Genomic DNA, 13,578 nt, shown 5'->3' with positions numbered 1-13,578 from the left:
GTGGAGATTTCATTCAGCAACTGAGTATGAAAGAAGTGCAAAAGCTGACATTTGTCATCACACTGCAGAAATGGAAGACTGATTAATGAGGTCTGTTTGAACACCTTCTCCCCAATCCACCCTTTGGTGCCAACGGAGACTACAGACACATTGCCTTTCCAAGTTGTGACACACGTAACACTGTACCAGGGCCAATGATGATGCATATCATGATGCAGCCCTACCGTGCTGTGGTGACACTAAGGAATCCTACTATCTGATTGCAGTTCAAGGTGGTGATGATTAATAATGTACCACCTGAAATATATAGCTTCAACTGCTAAGGGAATATTAAAATTTTCCACTTGGTTCCTCCAAGAGTATGTGAGCCCAGCCAACAAGGCGTCCTTAACCTGGGAATCACATTGCCTACTCTTATTCTCAGGTAAACTTGAGTTTGTTTCACCAAGCTCTTTGGGTCTTTTCTCTTGACAGTCAGTTAGGCTAGTGAGCAATACACATCTGACTTGAAGCTGGAATCTACCAGGCCCACCCAATCATTGATGTCTCATTTCAACCCCAATGAATTGGTGTACAATTGAATATTCTTAAGTATCACACAAAGCAGGAAACATGAAACAATCTATCAAATTGTCCAGCCACATGGACTAAACACTCACCTGCACAGGGTATCCCTGTTCATGAAATACTAGCAACGACAGCAGAAGATCTTCCAATTTCAAATCTATAGGTGCCAATACTGATCTTGGAGATACATGTATGAAGTAGTTCTCCAAAAATCAAGTCACTTCCTATGGCATTTTGCTCATCTCGTGGGACTGAAATTGAGATTAGGGAAAATGAAGGGACTGCATTTTTAGAAAGGTTCCACCTCTGCTGTTTTTCTGCTAGGCCCCATTTACTCATGTTCTGTATTTTGCATCTGAGTAGAACAAAGAAGCTATGTTCTCACTCCAAGGGGAAAACAATAAAATTCATCATTCTCTGAGTTTCATCCTAAGGCCCCCAAACACCTGATAACACCTAAGATGTTCCAGGATATTAGCTTCGAACAAAACCTCGGCTGATGCTGGTATCAATACCCCCCTACCTTCAATGACTTAGGAAATGACACCTATTCACCTGCCACTCGCCTCCGATCAGACCCCTACCCAGTATTCCTGAAGGAACACATGTCCTGACCCCCTTTCCAATATAAACCCCTAACCCCAAGTGACCGGGAGACTCATTTTCCTTTCTGAGTCCCCCAGACATTATGTCTGCTATACCCTAACCCTTACACTATTCAATAAACTCTGCTCTCACTTCCTCCAGGCTGGAGACGGATTTCCATCTTGTATGAAGCCAAGAATCCTCTTGGCTGGTTCTGTGGGACTGGCTCTGGGTCCTCGGACCCAGCCTGCGTATGTTAAAATGAGGGAAATTGTTTAGGAAATCTGAATTCTCATACATCGTGTATCCTTAAAGCACGTATGTGGGCTAGGAGTGAGGAGACATTGGAATTTCCATCTTACTTCACAATGTTTGGAACCCAGTTGGCTAAGATGGCTGAGTGACACAGGAGCTTTGATGAACAATTATGGTGGCAGCCCTTTGTGCCAAGACCTCCTTACACCCTTTCCTCCACTCATTTTTGTCAAGCCGCCCATTAAATTATAAAAGTGGTGCATCAAGGAACATCTCACTAAATTCTGGAAAAGTATGGCCATGAAGATGGAAAAGTAAAATACAGAAAACAAAGCTAAGTGGGGCGCCTGGGTGGCGCAGTCGTTAAGCGTCTGCCTTCAGCTCAGGGCGTGATCCCGGCGTTCTGGGATCGAGCCCCACATCAGGCTCCTCTGCTATGAGCCCGCTTCTTCCTCTCCCACTCCCCCTGCTTGTGTTCCCTCTCTCGCTGGCTGTCTCTATCTCTGTTAAATAAATAAAATCTTTAAAAAAAAAAAAAAGAAAACAAAGCTAAGTAACAGTTTCTGAAAGCAGCATTTTACTGATAAGAAAACGCAGGAAGGTGACAGATGAACCCAGGTCCATACAACCAGCCTGGGGCAGAAGCAAGAGAAGAATCCATTATTCTGGTGCCTGGCCAAGGTTTCTTTACACAGCTCACTGCATTGTAAGGAGGAGGTTAACATCAACTCTTATTCAAAATTAAATTCTACTAGATATTGAGGATTTCTGGTGGGAATACTTCAGAAATGAAAAAGCATTTTCAATTTAAATTAAATTAAATATCCAATTATGTCACAGAGAACTATACTTCAATAGGAATCTGTTTTACTTTACCCTTTTATAAAAAGGAAAATTCACTTTTTCCTTTCTTTTTATTAAGAGTTTTATGCAAAATGATTCATTTTCATCTTTGACTAAAATGCAGCCTAGTTTAGGTTTGCGGATTAGAATCCGAGGTCCAGGGACTCAATGAAATTATATGGCATGGTTCCTGTATATACATATTTTTTTTCTAGGAAAGGATTTTCAGCTTTTATCAGATTTTCAAATGGGTCTATGACTCTCCCCAAAGATTAATAACTTCTGTTCCAAAGAGGGTTGAGGTTTTGGCAAAAGTAAGGAATCCTTACTCCACAATCTTGTTTCTCTCAACAGCTCCTAAATCTCTTCAATTCACACAATTACTTTTAAATTCACAAAGGAAATCCATAAGACAAAGAAAAGTAAACTCCAGCTCCCACTGGAAGGGGAATGGACAGCAACTGATTAATTTGGCAGTGATGCAAACTTAATATAAAACTTCATTTCAGGCAGCCTGAACTTCAGATGGGACATCATCAGCATAAAAACCATTTCTTTCTCTTTTATCCCCCCCTCTCTTTTTCTCTCTCTCTATTCCCCCCCCCAAAAAAAGACCTATATTTACTTGATTTAAATTTGCCTAATAAGCTTTTTCTTCTGAATTCACGTGACTGGAACTGAAATTATTCCCCCTGGGGAGAAGAGAAAGCTGAAAGCCAATTTCATATTGGTTTTCAAATATAAGAAGGGTACTCAGAGAGAGGATGATAACCAAAGGAAATGGTCTTTGAACTAAAGTATGAAGAATCTGAGTTCACTCTAAAGCTAAATTTCCTAACATAAAGAGTTGATAACATTAAACTGACAGAATGAGGGATCGTTTTTGGACAGTTTAAGAATCAGGTAGATTCTGGGGCGCCTGGGTGGCTCAGTCGTTAAACATCTGCCTTACGCTCAGGGCGTGATCCCAGAGTCCTGGGATAGAGCCCCACATCGGGCTCCTCCACTGGGAGCCTGTTTCTTCTTCTCCCACTCACCCTGTTTGTGTTCCCTCTTTCACTGGCTGTTTTTTCTCTCTCTCTCTCAAATAAATAAATAAAATCTTAAAAAAAAAAAAAGAATCAGGTAGATTCTTGAATGTCTGAGATGGCTTTGATGTGGCCCTGCCTCTAGTCAGGGACATGAAATGTACCACCAGTGGTCCCTTCCTGGCCTATGACTCTAAGGGCATCACTGGCCTATGAGAACTTTGCACTAGCCCAGAAGTCCACAGTTGTCCCTCTAACAGCAGCCAACTAATAAATCTCAGACTCACCATCTCTCCATCTCTCCACTAGCCACGACTGCCACAGTGTAATTGGAGGCCTGCTCCTGTCTGAGGCTGGAAAGGGGTGTCCAACAGAGGAGAGCACTGCTCCCTAATTCTAGCCTCAGACCCTACCAATCCCATGCAGGCCCTAAGTTTTCAAGAAAAAAAAAAAAAGTAGATGCTGTTTAGCAGAAATTACATGAATGCCAGATGTTTTGATTTGTTTTTTAATCCCTATTAGCTTTGCAGTGCACTTTTTTCCTTCTTTTGATGAACAGGTTAATAGCCCACCTCTGCTTCCAAAACAACCATCTATAAGATTGGGCTGGTCTTTGCCTTCCTTTTTGCGGACAATCCTACCCCAACTTAGAGTGCAGGAAATGTCTATAGCCTTACACCTTCAGATTGGCCTCAAAAGTCTTTGTGTGGGTCCTAAAAGGGAACTTCAGGGACACGTAAGGAGCTGGAAGGTTCAACTTCTTCCACCACCCACCAGTCCTGTCCTCACAGACTCAGAGATGCTGAGTTACTCAGGAATCCTGGAAAACGTCTGATCTTATCTGCAGTGCATGCCCCTCAGTCACAGTTCCCAACTGATCACCCTGTTCCTGCCAGGGCTCCTCCGGGGGTGGGGTGGGGGGGGCTCATTATCTGCAACCAGCCCGTCCCAAAGCTGTCCTACTGTCCTGCTCTGAGAGAAAGAGCTCAGCTGAAATCTGCCTTCCCTCTTGTCTATACATGTCCACTTCACACTAGTTTGGGAAACTTCATCCACAGATCCAAATGCAGGACATTCACCTGGGCGGTAAAAGTTCTAAGACAGCTGCGGTGCACATTCCTTCAGAGGTTCAGGAATTCCTGGAGGCATAATAATCTGAAAAGTATGCTTGAATATATTTTACAAGTGAAGACTGTTCACAGAACTCTGATCCACAGGAAAATCTAAATAGGGTAAACATATGTATTTGCGGGGTTGCCTACTGGAAAGCTACACACCCAGCAAAAACCGGAAGAGGCTAATAAGTTCAATATGGGAAAAATAGTTAGAAAACACTTGCATTGCAGTTTTATTAATATTGCCAACGTCAAAATTACTTATTGGTTAATTAAAAAAAAACCCTCAAAGCCTCAATGAGAATAATATGAAAGTGAAAGTCATTATTGATTTCTTTCTCTCTGAGAGCACTCTGTGCAGCCCACACAACAAATAGAAATGCTGGACCTCATCAGAGAATGAGGGCATTCTCCTTCTCCTGGACGAAGCCACAGTGCCATATTTATGATGTAGGGAAGGAAGAGGAGAAGAACTAGTCTGATCAAGGTGGTAAGAGGACTAACTAAATAGGGCTCTTCAACCAGGAGAGATGAATGTAGGGAAGGAACGAACATGCGTTGTCTGTTCAAAATCTGGAAGGGTATAAACAGGGAATATTTTATTAATAAATACATTTGTCTTCCCTACGAGTTTCTTCAAAGACTAGGACCGGTATGAAGTTGTCCCCATATCACCCAGAGACCCTGAAGGGCCTGGTACACACTAGGTGTTCAACACATATTCAAACTGAATTCGACTGCATTTCCTCCAGGGAAAAGTCAGTGCCTGAGAACTAGCTCGTTTTAGTAAAAGGTATTCTGTTAGAGTCTTTGTAGGAAAAGAGTGAGACCGCTGATAAGCTCAGAACAGCAGTGCATCTAAGGCTGAGTGAGAATATTTAGATTCAGGGAAAAGTCTCCTAAGCTGTGAAAAAGGACCAGTCAGAGTCCACAGAGAGAAAAAAAAAAAAAAAACTCCCTTTTTTAAGATCCTTTTTTCCTTTATTATATTCTTTACATTTAAAAAAATCTCTCCCTAGTTCTACTATCTCTATGTTAAACATTTTCTTTCCTGCTGCCAATCCACTATTTGAACTCTGAGTATCAGTTAAGAACTTGAATTCCATAAAGTACAAGCAATGTAGATAAGCAAACACTGCTCCGAATATCTTACTGTCTATATTGCTCGCTATCTCTGGTTTTCAAGTACACTTCTTGCCATAATCATGTGTCCTTAATTAAATATAAGTTTCTGGCCATTTTTTTTATAATGTAGAAACTCATGACAATGTCCTTGGCTTTATAGCCCATTACTGTTATAGCATGCTATTCACCCTCAGCTATTGCTTGACTGAAGTTAATAGAGGATTCCGAGTCTCATATTCATTGCTATAATGTCACTTATGGAAATAAATATTGTGCTGTTTGCCTTTCCCTGCTGTTCCACAGTCTCATTTCAGCCTCGAGGGCTGTCTAGCACACTTGGCCCTTGTGCCAGGACAGAAGACACAAGATGAGCCCTCACAGACACAATGTCAATGTTTTCTTTCCTCTAACTGCAGATATAAGGACGCTCTGGCACAACTGTGTGTGGGGTGGCAATTAGAGATAGGGCACAATGGCAGAACAATCGTACCAGAAGGACTCAAAGAAAGGCACTGATTTCTCTTTCCCAATACGTGGCAATTTTCAGATTTCAGAGGAATAGCGGACAGACACACTCTATGAAAGGATTTGATTTACGGCAATTGCCTTTCTTTTCCTGATTCCATTAAGGCCAGGTGTGCTGACCTTCAGCGCAGGGCCAGGTGTTTTCTTCTTATTTAGTACTCCCTGGGCAACTATTATGTGTATCAGTTTTCTTTTATCCAGATCAATACTGTAAAAAAATGTGTCTTTCAGTCACTGTATTTTACTTAAACAAAATATTTGTTGGCATAACACGTTTTTATAGTCAACCTAAGGGAACTTTAAGTCACAGAGTTATTTTTTAATTACATGGTTGCTTCTGATTAAAAAGTAATTCTTGCTCATTGTAAGCACAAACTGAAAAAGAGTAAAAATATTTTAATAATCTATAATGTCACCAATCAAAATAAGCTCTGGTAAAAGACTGTGTATTTATAAAATCGGGATCCTCTATATACTGTTTTATGTATTTATTATTTTTCTGTTAACATGTCATAAAAACTGTCTCATGACATTAAGTTCTTTTCAAAATCATATTTTAATATCACATAGAGCAGGGGGATTTTTTCCACTTCCTTGATGTGTTAAATGAAACTGTGATACACATTTCTGTAGATAATATTTTAAATTTCTTCACTTACACTCCATACTGAACTTCAGAAAGTTAACAATGTAGACTTCTATAAGGATACTACAAGAATGACTGCTCCCAATCCTTCATAGCTTTTAAATTTTTGCCAATTAGATGGGCAACATGTTAAGACGCTGATATTTTCATTTGTGTGTCTTTATGTTTATTTTCCCATATGATTTTTTTTGGGGGGGGGGACAGCTGGATATCTTCTTTTTGTGAGCTATCTGCTCAGGAACTTTGCCCACTTTTCTTCTAGAGAAAAGGTTTGGGGGGTTTTTTTAATAATATTTAAGAGTCCTTTATGTTATCAGGATATTAACAGACCGTAAATTTTCCTCAGTTTGTCATTTGCCTTTAAATCTGAGATCATGTTTTTAAAACTCTAATGAATAGGAACTTATATCTATGTCATTTCTCACCTGAACTTCAAAGTGTCCTTGAAAATTATACCATTTACAATAATCAGACATGTTTAATGTTCTGAACTTGTCCACTGGCTATTAACCACCTAAAATATAAAACCACTAAAACTTTTTGAAAAAGAGAGCCTTTGACTGACAACTATCAGAAGACAAAAAAATGCCAGTAATTTCCATTGCTTTTCTGCTGTTCACAACGTCAGGACCCAGCAACGTCTCAAAGATAGCAGCCCTACAATGCTCTTGCTCAAGCCACAGCAGCCACACACAAGCAAGCAAAGGCAGTCTAGGACCAAACCACCATCCTTTGGGATTCAGTTTGGAGTTCTAAGGTGACCTAATCAGAGGAACATAAACATAACTGAAAAATGCCATCCAGCCCGAGCAACCACACTCACTAAGTTACTTGAATTTCTGAGTCTCATTCTGGCATGTTAACTCCTGGCACTATTCCTTATGACTCTCCAGGTCTGATGTTCCAACTTCCCTCACACTGCAGGCCCAGGATATTAAATTTACTAGAAATTTGCAGAAAACATTAAACATGGAGAATTTAACTCAAAACGAAACTGAAAACCAAGCAATCATTAGAGAGCTAAGATCAAAAATAATATAAAAAATCAAAAAGGACACAAAAAGTATTTCCTAATTAAAGAGAAGGGGAGGCTTTAACAATGGAAGAAATGGAACATTCTGGACTTTATGAGCTCTGTTCACTCACTGACAATTACTCAGGTTATTGCCACACACAGGTAGTCTCCCTGAGGGACAGGGCATAATCTTTGTCACAATGTGTACATATAATTCATGCAAGGACAAACCAGGCATACATAGGATAATCCACAAATTAATAAAGACAAGAGTCTCAGCCCCTTTTAAGAATTACTCATGTGTTGGGGCGCCTGGGTGGCTCAGTCGTTAAGCATCTGCCTTCGGCTCAGGGCGTGATCCCAGAGTCCTGGGATCCAGCCCCACATCGGGCTCCTCCGCTGGGAGCCTGCTTCTTCCTCTCCCACTCCCCCTGCCTGTGTTCCCTCTCTCGCTGGCTGTCTCTCTGTCAAATAAATAAATAAAATCTTAAAAAAAAAAAAAAAAAGAATTACTCATGTGTCCATGGCTGACAAGAACCCAACCATAAGAGATTTAAAATATATTAGATGAAATCTAAGTTCTGCTTAATCAGAAGAGCCTCATACAGGTGTGAAATTAATCCAGTTTTCCTTGAACAGGACCATCTCATCAAGCCAACAGTCACCATCTATCCCAATGGCAGAGAAAGCAGAACTGAATGGGGCCTACTCTTCATCTGACCCATTTCATCCACTCTCCAAAATGGTTAACAAATTTTCAAAATTCATATAAAGGATGAGCTCCATATATCTTGATTATCTTTCTGTTTTTTTTCCTTAATCCAAGATGATACAATTCATTTTTTGGTGGGTCACTTGTGAATTATTTTTAAATGTCTTTGTTAATACTATTACTGTTGCTGTTATTAAACTATCCTGAAACAACATCAAATACTTAAAATTCCTGCTAATGAGGCAGAGACTTGACCTTGAGGTCTGGAGTTATTTGCCATCTGAGTGGGGAGACTTGAAAGAGTAACAGAACCATTGTCTTTTTATCCATTGACTTCAGAAGCGCCAGAAGGCAAAAACATAATCATCTGGACAATTCAGGTGAGAAAAACTCACCTTTTCCCTGAATTCTTTGTATAAAAGCAGCATTAATGGACTGAATTACTCAAGATAATTGTTTTGTGTTGGTCTGTGTTTAATTAGAATAAGAAAGAAAAAAAACGCTGCCAGGCAAGCCCTTTCCAGAAGGTTTCTTGGAGCACTGAGCACTCCAAAGGTTTTGCAATAGGACTGCATGGGTCCAGAGAGTTCCCGCAGAGCAAAAAAAACTCATCTAAACAACATTAGTTTTAATTTCACTAATTTCAGAAGAAATCCACTTCACAAAGCTTATAAAAACACTGGTTTTCAAGCATGAGAGAGAAACGTTCGTTCCCCTTTTACATATAAAATAAAATGTAAAAGTGTTTTCCTCCCAGTTTGCCAAGAGTAAGCTTTGTTTTTGCATTTTTGTCTTTTATTTTTTAATTTTACAGTGTAGCATAAATTGCCTCTAATATTTCAAATGCCAGGCTTCAAGTGCTAAGGTGATTGTGACAAGGGTTGGAATGGTGTGGAGAGTGAACAAATGTTCAATGCAACTAAGATGGATATATGAGTATCAATCACTTTAACTAAACAATTCACTGATTTCTGTATATGAAAGGAACCTATGAAGCTTTTAAATTCAGACCTGAGTAGAAAATTTTAATAATGAAAGATCCTCTTCACTCAGCTTCCATATTCCGTTTCATCCAAAGTCCTTATTTTAGTATGTTGTGAATATCTAGAAATTAAATAGGCCCCTTCGGTGAAGGCCTGGGTTTAGCATGAAGATTGTTTATGAAATAATCTGAAAGGCTATCTAAATGTGTTTTTGCTTTATTTTGGTAACCTAAATGATCATAAATATGCTATAGCTCTGTGGATGGAAAAGTAACTGAATAGAAACAGAAAGGGGTATGTTAATAAATCTACAGAACTAAAAACAAAATAGTATGTTAATACCATCTGTTCCAGTTCTGTATCGTCCAACTCTGCCACCCCCCACCCCATCGGAAGGACCTAGTTAATTCAGTTGAACTGCGTGCTGCCTGAGATTCTTGCCAGAACACTTAACAGCCCCCTCATTTGTTGGGTGGTTTTATAGGTCTCTGGTGCTGAGCAGAGGTAGGACAGCTTGCAGGGCACGAGGAGGACAGATAAAACCACCCTGCTGTGCAGATTTAGTCCATTTGCACTGGCTCTCTTACAGAAAACAAATTGCAACCTCTCACAAAGGGGCCCTTTTCTGCACTAGCAACCCTGAAAAATGCAGGCAAAATGAGTAAATCAGGCAACTTCACATCAGGAGGAAAAAAAAATGGCTACCACTCCAACAGCTGCTCTCATAATTAAGAACAGATTTCATCACTAAACTCTTGCTGGTTATGTCTGCAGCAAAATAAATACACAGATGTAAGGCATTTACATACTCGATTTTTCATACTGGGTAACCAAACCAAATTTACCTTTTTTGTTTTATTAAGATATTCTCTTAAAAATATCATCTAGTCAATAATAAAGTATAAGGCAACGTCCAAACCTTAAGTACAACTATATTTCTGTCATCGTCTTGCAACTAAATTTATTTTGGCCTTCTACCAGATTCACTTTCTTTTTACATATTCAAAATTGCAATGCACTGCCATGGACATGACCTCTCTCAAATAATGAAAATGTGCTACCAGTTTCTTTTACTCATAAAATTTGCTAAATTTATTGCTGCCTCATTTATCCATGTTTTAAAAGATTGCATGGCACATGCAGTAAAAGGAATAGCATTTGACCTTTTTAAAGGTAAATTGGTGTGCCATTAAATCAGAGAAATAAAATTAATGAAATGATAAAATTATAATAAAAACAGATAGGTAAGCACAAATTAATGGAATGCCACTCCACTGCAAAGAGAAAGCGGTCTACAATTCACAAACATTGACGAATCTCACATACAAAGAGCTGAACAAAAGAAGCCAATAATATAAAGTAAGAAAATAGTCAAAAGTACTTTTGCTGTTAGAAGTCAGGATAGTGGCCCCTCTTGGGTAGGTAGGATAGTTACTGCGAACGGCACAAGAGTTCTTCTGGGGTCCGGTAATGCACCATTTCTTATTGTGGGTGCCAGTTACACCAGATGTGTTCAATTTGTAAAAATTCCTCAAGCTGTATTCTCAGGATCATTTTTCTACATATAAATTGTACTTCCACAAGAAGTAAAATAAAATAAAGTAAAATTAAGTAAAGTGAAATGAAATAAAGTAAAAGAGGCGAGGCATGCACTGAACTTCACGATTTTCAGTGTCAACAAGTACCTGTTCACCAATGTTAGTGCCAACCTCTTCACATGACCCAGCACCGTGCACACAAGCTTCCTGACACTGTTACAGTACTGTCTTTATTAACAATATTTATCAAGTCGCACGTTTCACTTTTTGAATGACTGAATTGGCCAAATGTTTAAGCTTAAATTAATAGCACAATATTTGAGGATAGTCTCTTGTCTAATATGTTAAACCTCCCAGAAGGTATGAATATTAAGTAACTTTTTGTGTATTTCATTACCAGTACTATAATTTTAGCAAAGAAGCAGTTTTAAACATGTAATTTTCAGTAAAAAGTGGTTCTAAGAGCATCTTTTAAATGACACATTATTACACTGCTTTACCCAAGGAACATTAATCCTTATAGAAATCCACAGATGTAAATAAACTAATTCAAAGTAGAACATGCAAGATAACGCCTACTCAAGTTGACATCATATTTTCTAAGAGTCTGCATATTTTAAATTAGACTAAAAACACTACCCCCCACAAAATATCTAATGCATATAGTTCAGGAATGTATAACTGGTAGATTAAATAGTGGTGGTGTTTTCATTCAGAATTGCAAATTTCAGAATTTACAGATGCAAGTTAAGCTGTAAACAAGCATTAAGGCATCAGAGTATCTGGAGAAGTAAACTTACTAAACAAGTTGTGGTGGCTGATGATGAGGGTGTTTTCTACACTTTCATCCCAGCTAGGGCTTTGAACAAAACAGCGGCTGAGTTACAAACATAATCACATGCCCTTTACTTTAAGTGGCTTCACAGCTGCACTTCTCAAACACTGATCATCAGTGCACGAACCAGGGGTCAAAGGCATAGAGACACTTTCCTAGCCTAAGAGGAGGGTCTCTCTGACTTCTTTCTGCATGTTTGTTCATCTAGTTCAACACTGTTGCAAAGGCTGAATTCTCTCCTGATCACTTGATCCTACACAATAATTAATGTTAAACCATACCTAAAAGAAAGGGATATGGGAAACATTATTCATAGTCTTTGTGTTAATCGATTTGGGGTTCTCGTTTATAAGTGAGAGCCCTACAGAACTTGTATGTAGCACAATGGAACTCTCCACCAATTGGTGTCTGCTGAATAGCTGAACTAACATCAGGGTTCACTTTCCCGAGCAATGCTTCCACAAACAGCAGACTTGGAGCTGGCGTTCTCAGCTAGTGCTCCTTTAGATTCAGCCACACACCCTCTCAGACTGTCAGCCTGAGATCTAGCTTGCGACTCAGGACCACACAGCGTTCATTAAATTTTGATTTATGGAGTACCTGATGTTACCTGAACTTTTGCTTATGCCAAACTATGCGCATTTACTCGTTTTAAAGAACTCCTTTGTAATTATAATTTAAGGAAACTAGATCCGTATCCTTAACGAAATTATGATTTCAAATTCTATTCACTCTTGGAGTGTGGACACTTCTCTACTGATCATCGGCCACCCCAAATGAAGCTTTTATTCATGAGCTTACTTCTACACTACCCAGGCCTTTTAAAAATGTATTCTCTGTTCTTTAAGAATTGAGTGTTCAGCCAGAATTCTGACAGGATGGAAGATGTAAAGTGTATTATTTTCTCAACCTCTCGACTGGGATAATGCTTGCTTATAAAACATTATGAATCCTTGGTTAAAAAGAATGGCTATGTGATTTTTTAAAGCTTTTTTATTTAATTGGACGTTAATTAATGAAGCACCTGCATGTTAAACACTGTATTCGATGCCAAGGATGTAAAGACGAATAAGACAGGGCACTAGCCTGACTAGGAGCTCACAGACTAGTGAACAAGAGCTCTATGAACCTAATGAAAACATAATGGGATGGATGGATGGATGGATAGAGACAAGAAGTTCTGTGGAGAAACATAAAAAGCAAGTCATTCCACAAGGAGCGGAGGTTTCACAGACGAAACGATAAAGAGCTTCAGTGACATTTGCCTTGATGGGGGTGAGTGAATGCAGAAGATGTCTGGTATGGAAAAACTGATGGTAAAAGCACAAAGTGCATGGCGCGTTGGGGGATTGGGGGTGGGAACACAGCCATCAAGTTCAGGGTAGCTAAAGCATAGTATACCTGGCTCCGTGTCATGAGGTTAAAGCTAGAGGGGTGAGTTGATGTAAGATCGTGAAGGCTGTATGCTAGGTCTAAGTATTAGATTGTTTATCTCTAGGTGAGTATTTTCTAGCGTATGGTTCTCGGAATATTAATTCCCTGAGTTGCTTTGCAAAAAAACAACAACAACAACAAAAAAAAACCACCAAAAAACCAAAATGCTTTTTGATCAAGTTTGGAAAATGCTGCATCCTATAGTGTCATTTCAGAGATTCATAATATACATTTGGTATAACAGGACTGAGAAATATAGCAGTAAAAACCACCTTAACTTGAATACCATTTTCACATAACTGTTGACATCCCTCAAAACTAATGTTCTACAGAATATACATTGGGGATACTAAATGCTACTCCAGGAAAGTA

The 13,578-nt window shown here is 39.2% G+C and overlaps 1 protein-coding gene across 8 annotated transcripts in view; it reads right to left on the bottom strand.

The window, feature by feature from the left end:
• AFF3 (AF4/FMR2 family member 3) overlaps positions 1 to 13,578 on the bottom strand; it is a 522,207-nt gene that overhangs the window by 400,025 nt on the left and 108,604 nt on the right. The gene's annotated exons all lie outside the window — the stretch shown is intronic.

The sequence above is a fragment of the Ailuropoda melanoleuca genome, chromosome 4 (assembly GCF_002007445.2).
Source record: "Ailuropoda melanoleuca isolate Jingjing chromosome 4, ASM200744v2, whole genome shotgun sequence".
NCBI classification, from domain to species: domain Eukaryota; kingdom Metazoa; phylum Chordata; class Mammalia; order Carnivora; family Ursidae; genus Ailuropoda; species Ailuropoda melanoleuca.
The sequence above is the reverse complement of the archived record's forward strand: the minus strand, read 5'-3'. Positions and strand labels throughout refer to the sequence as shown.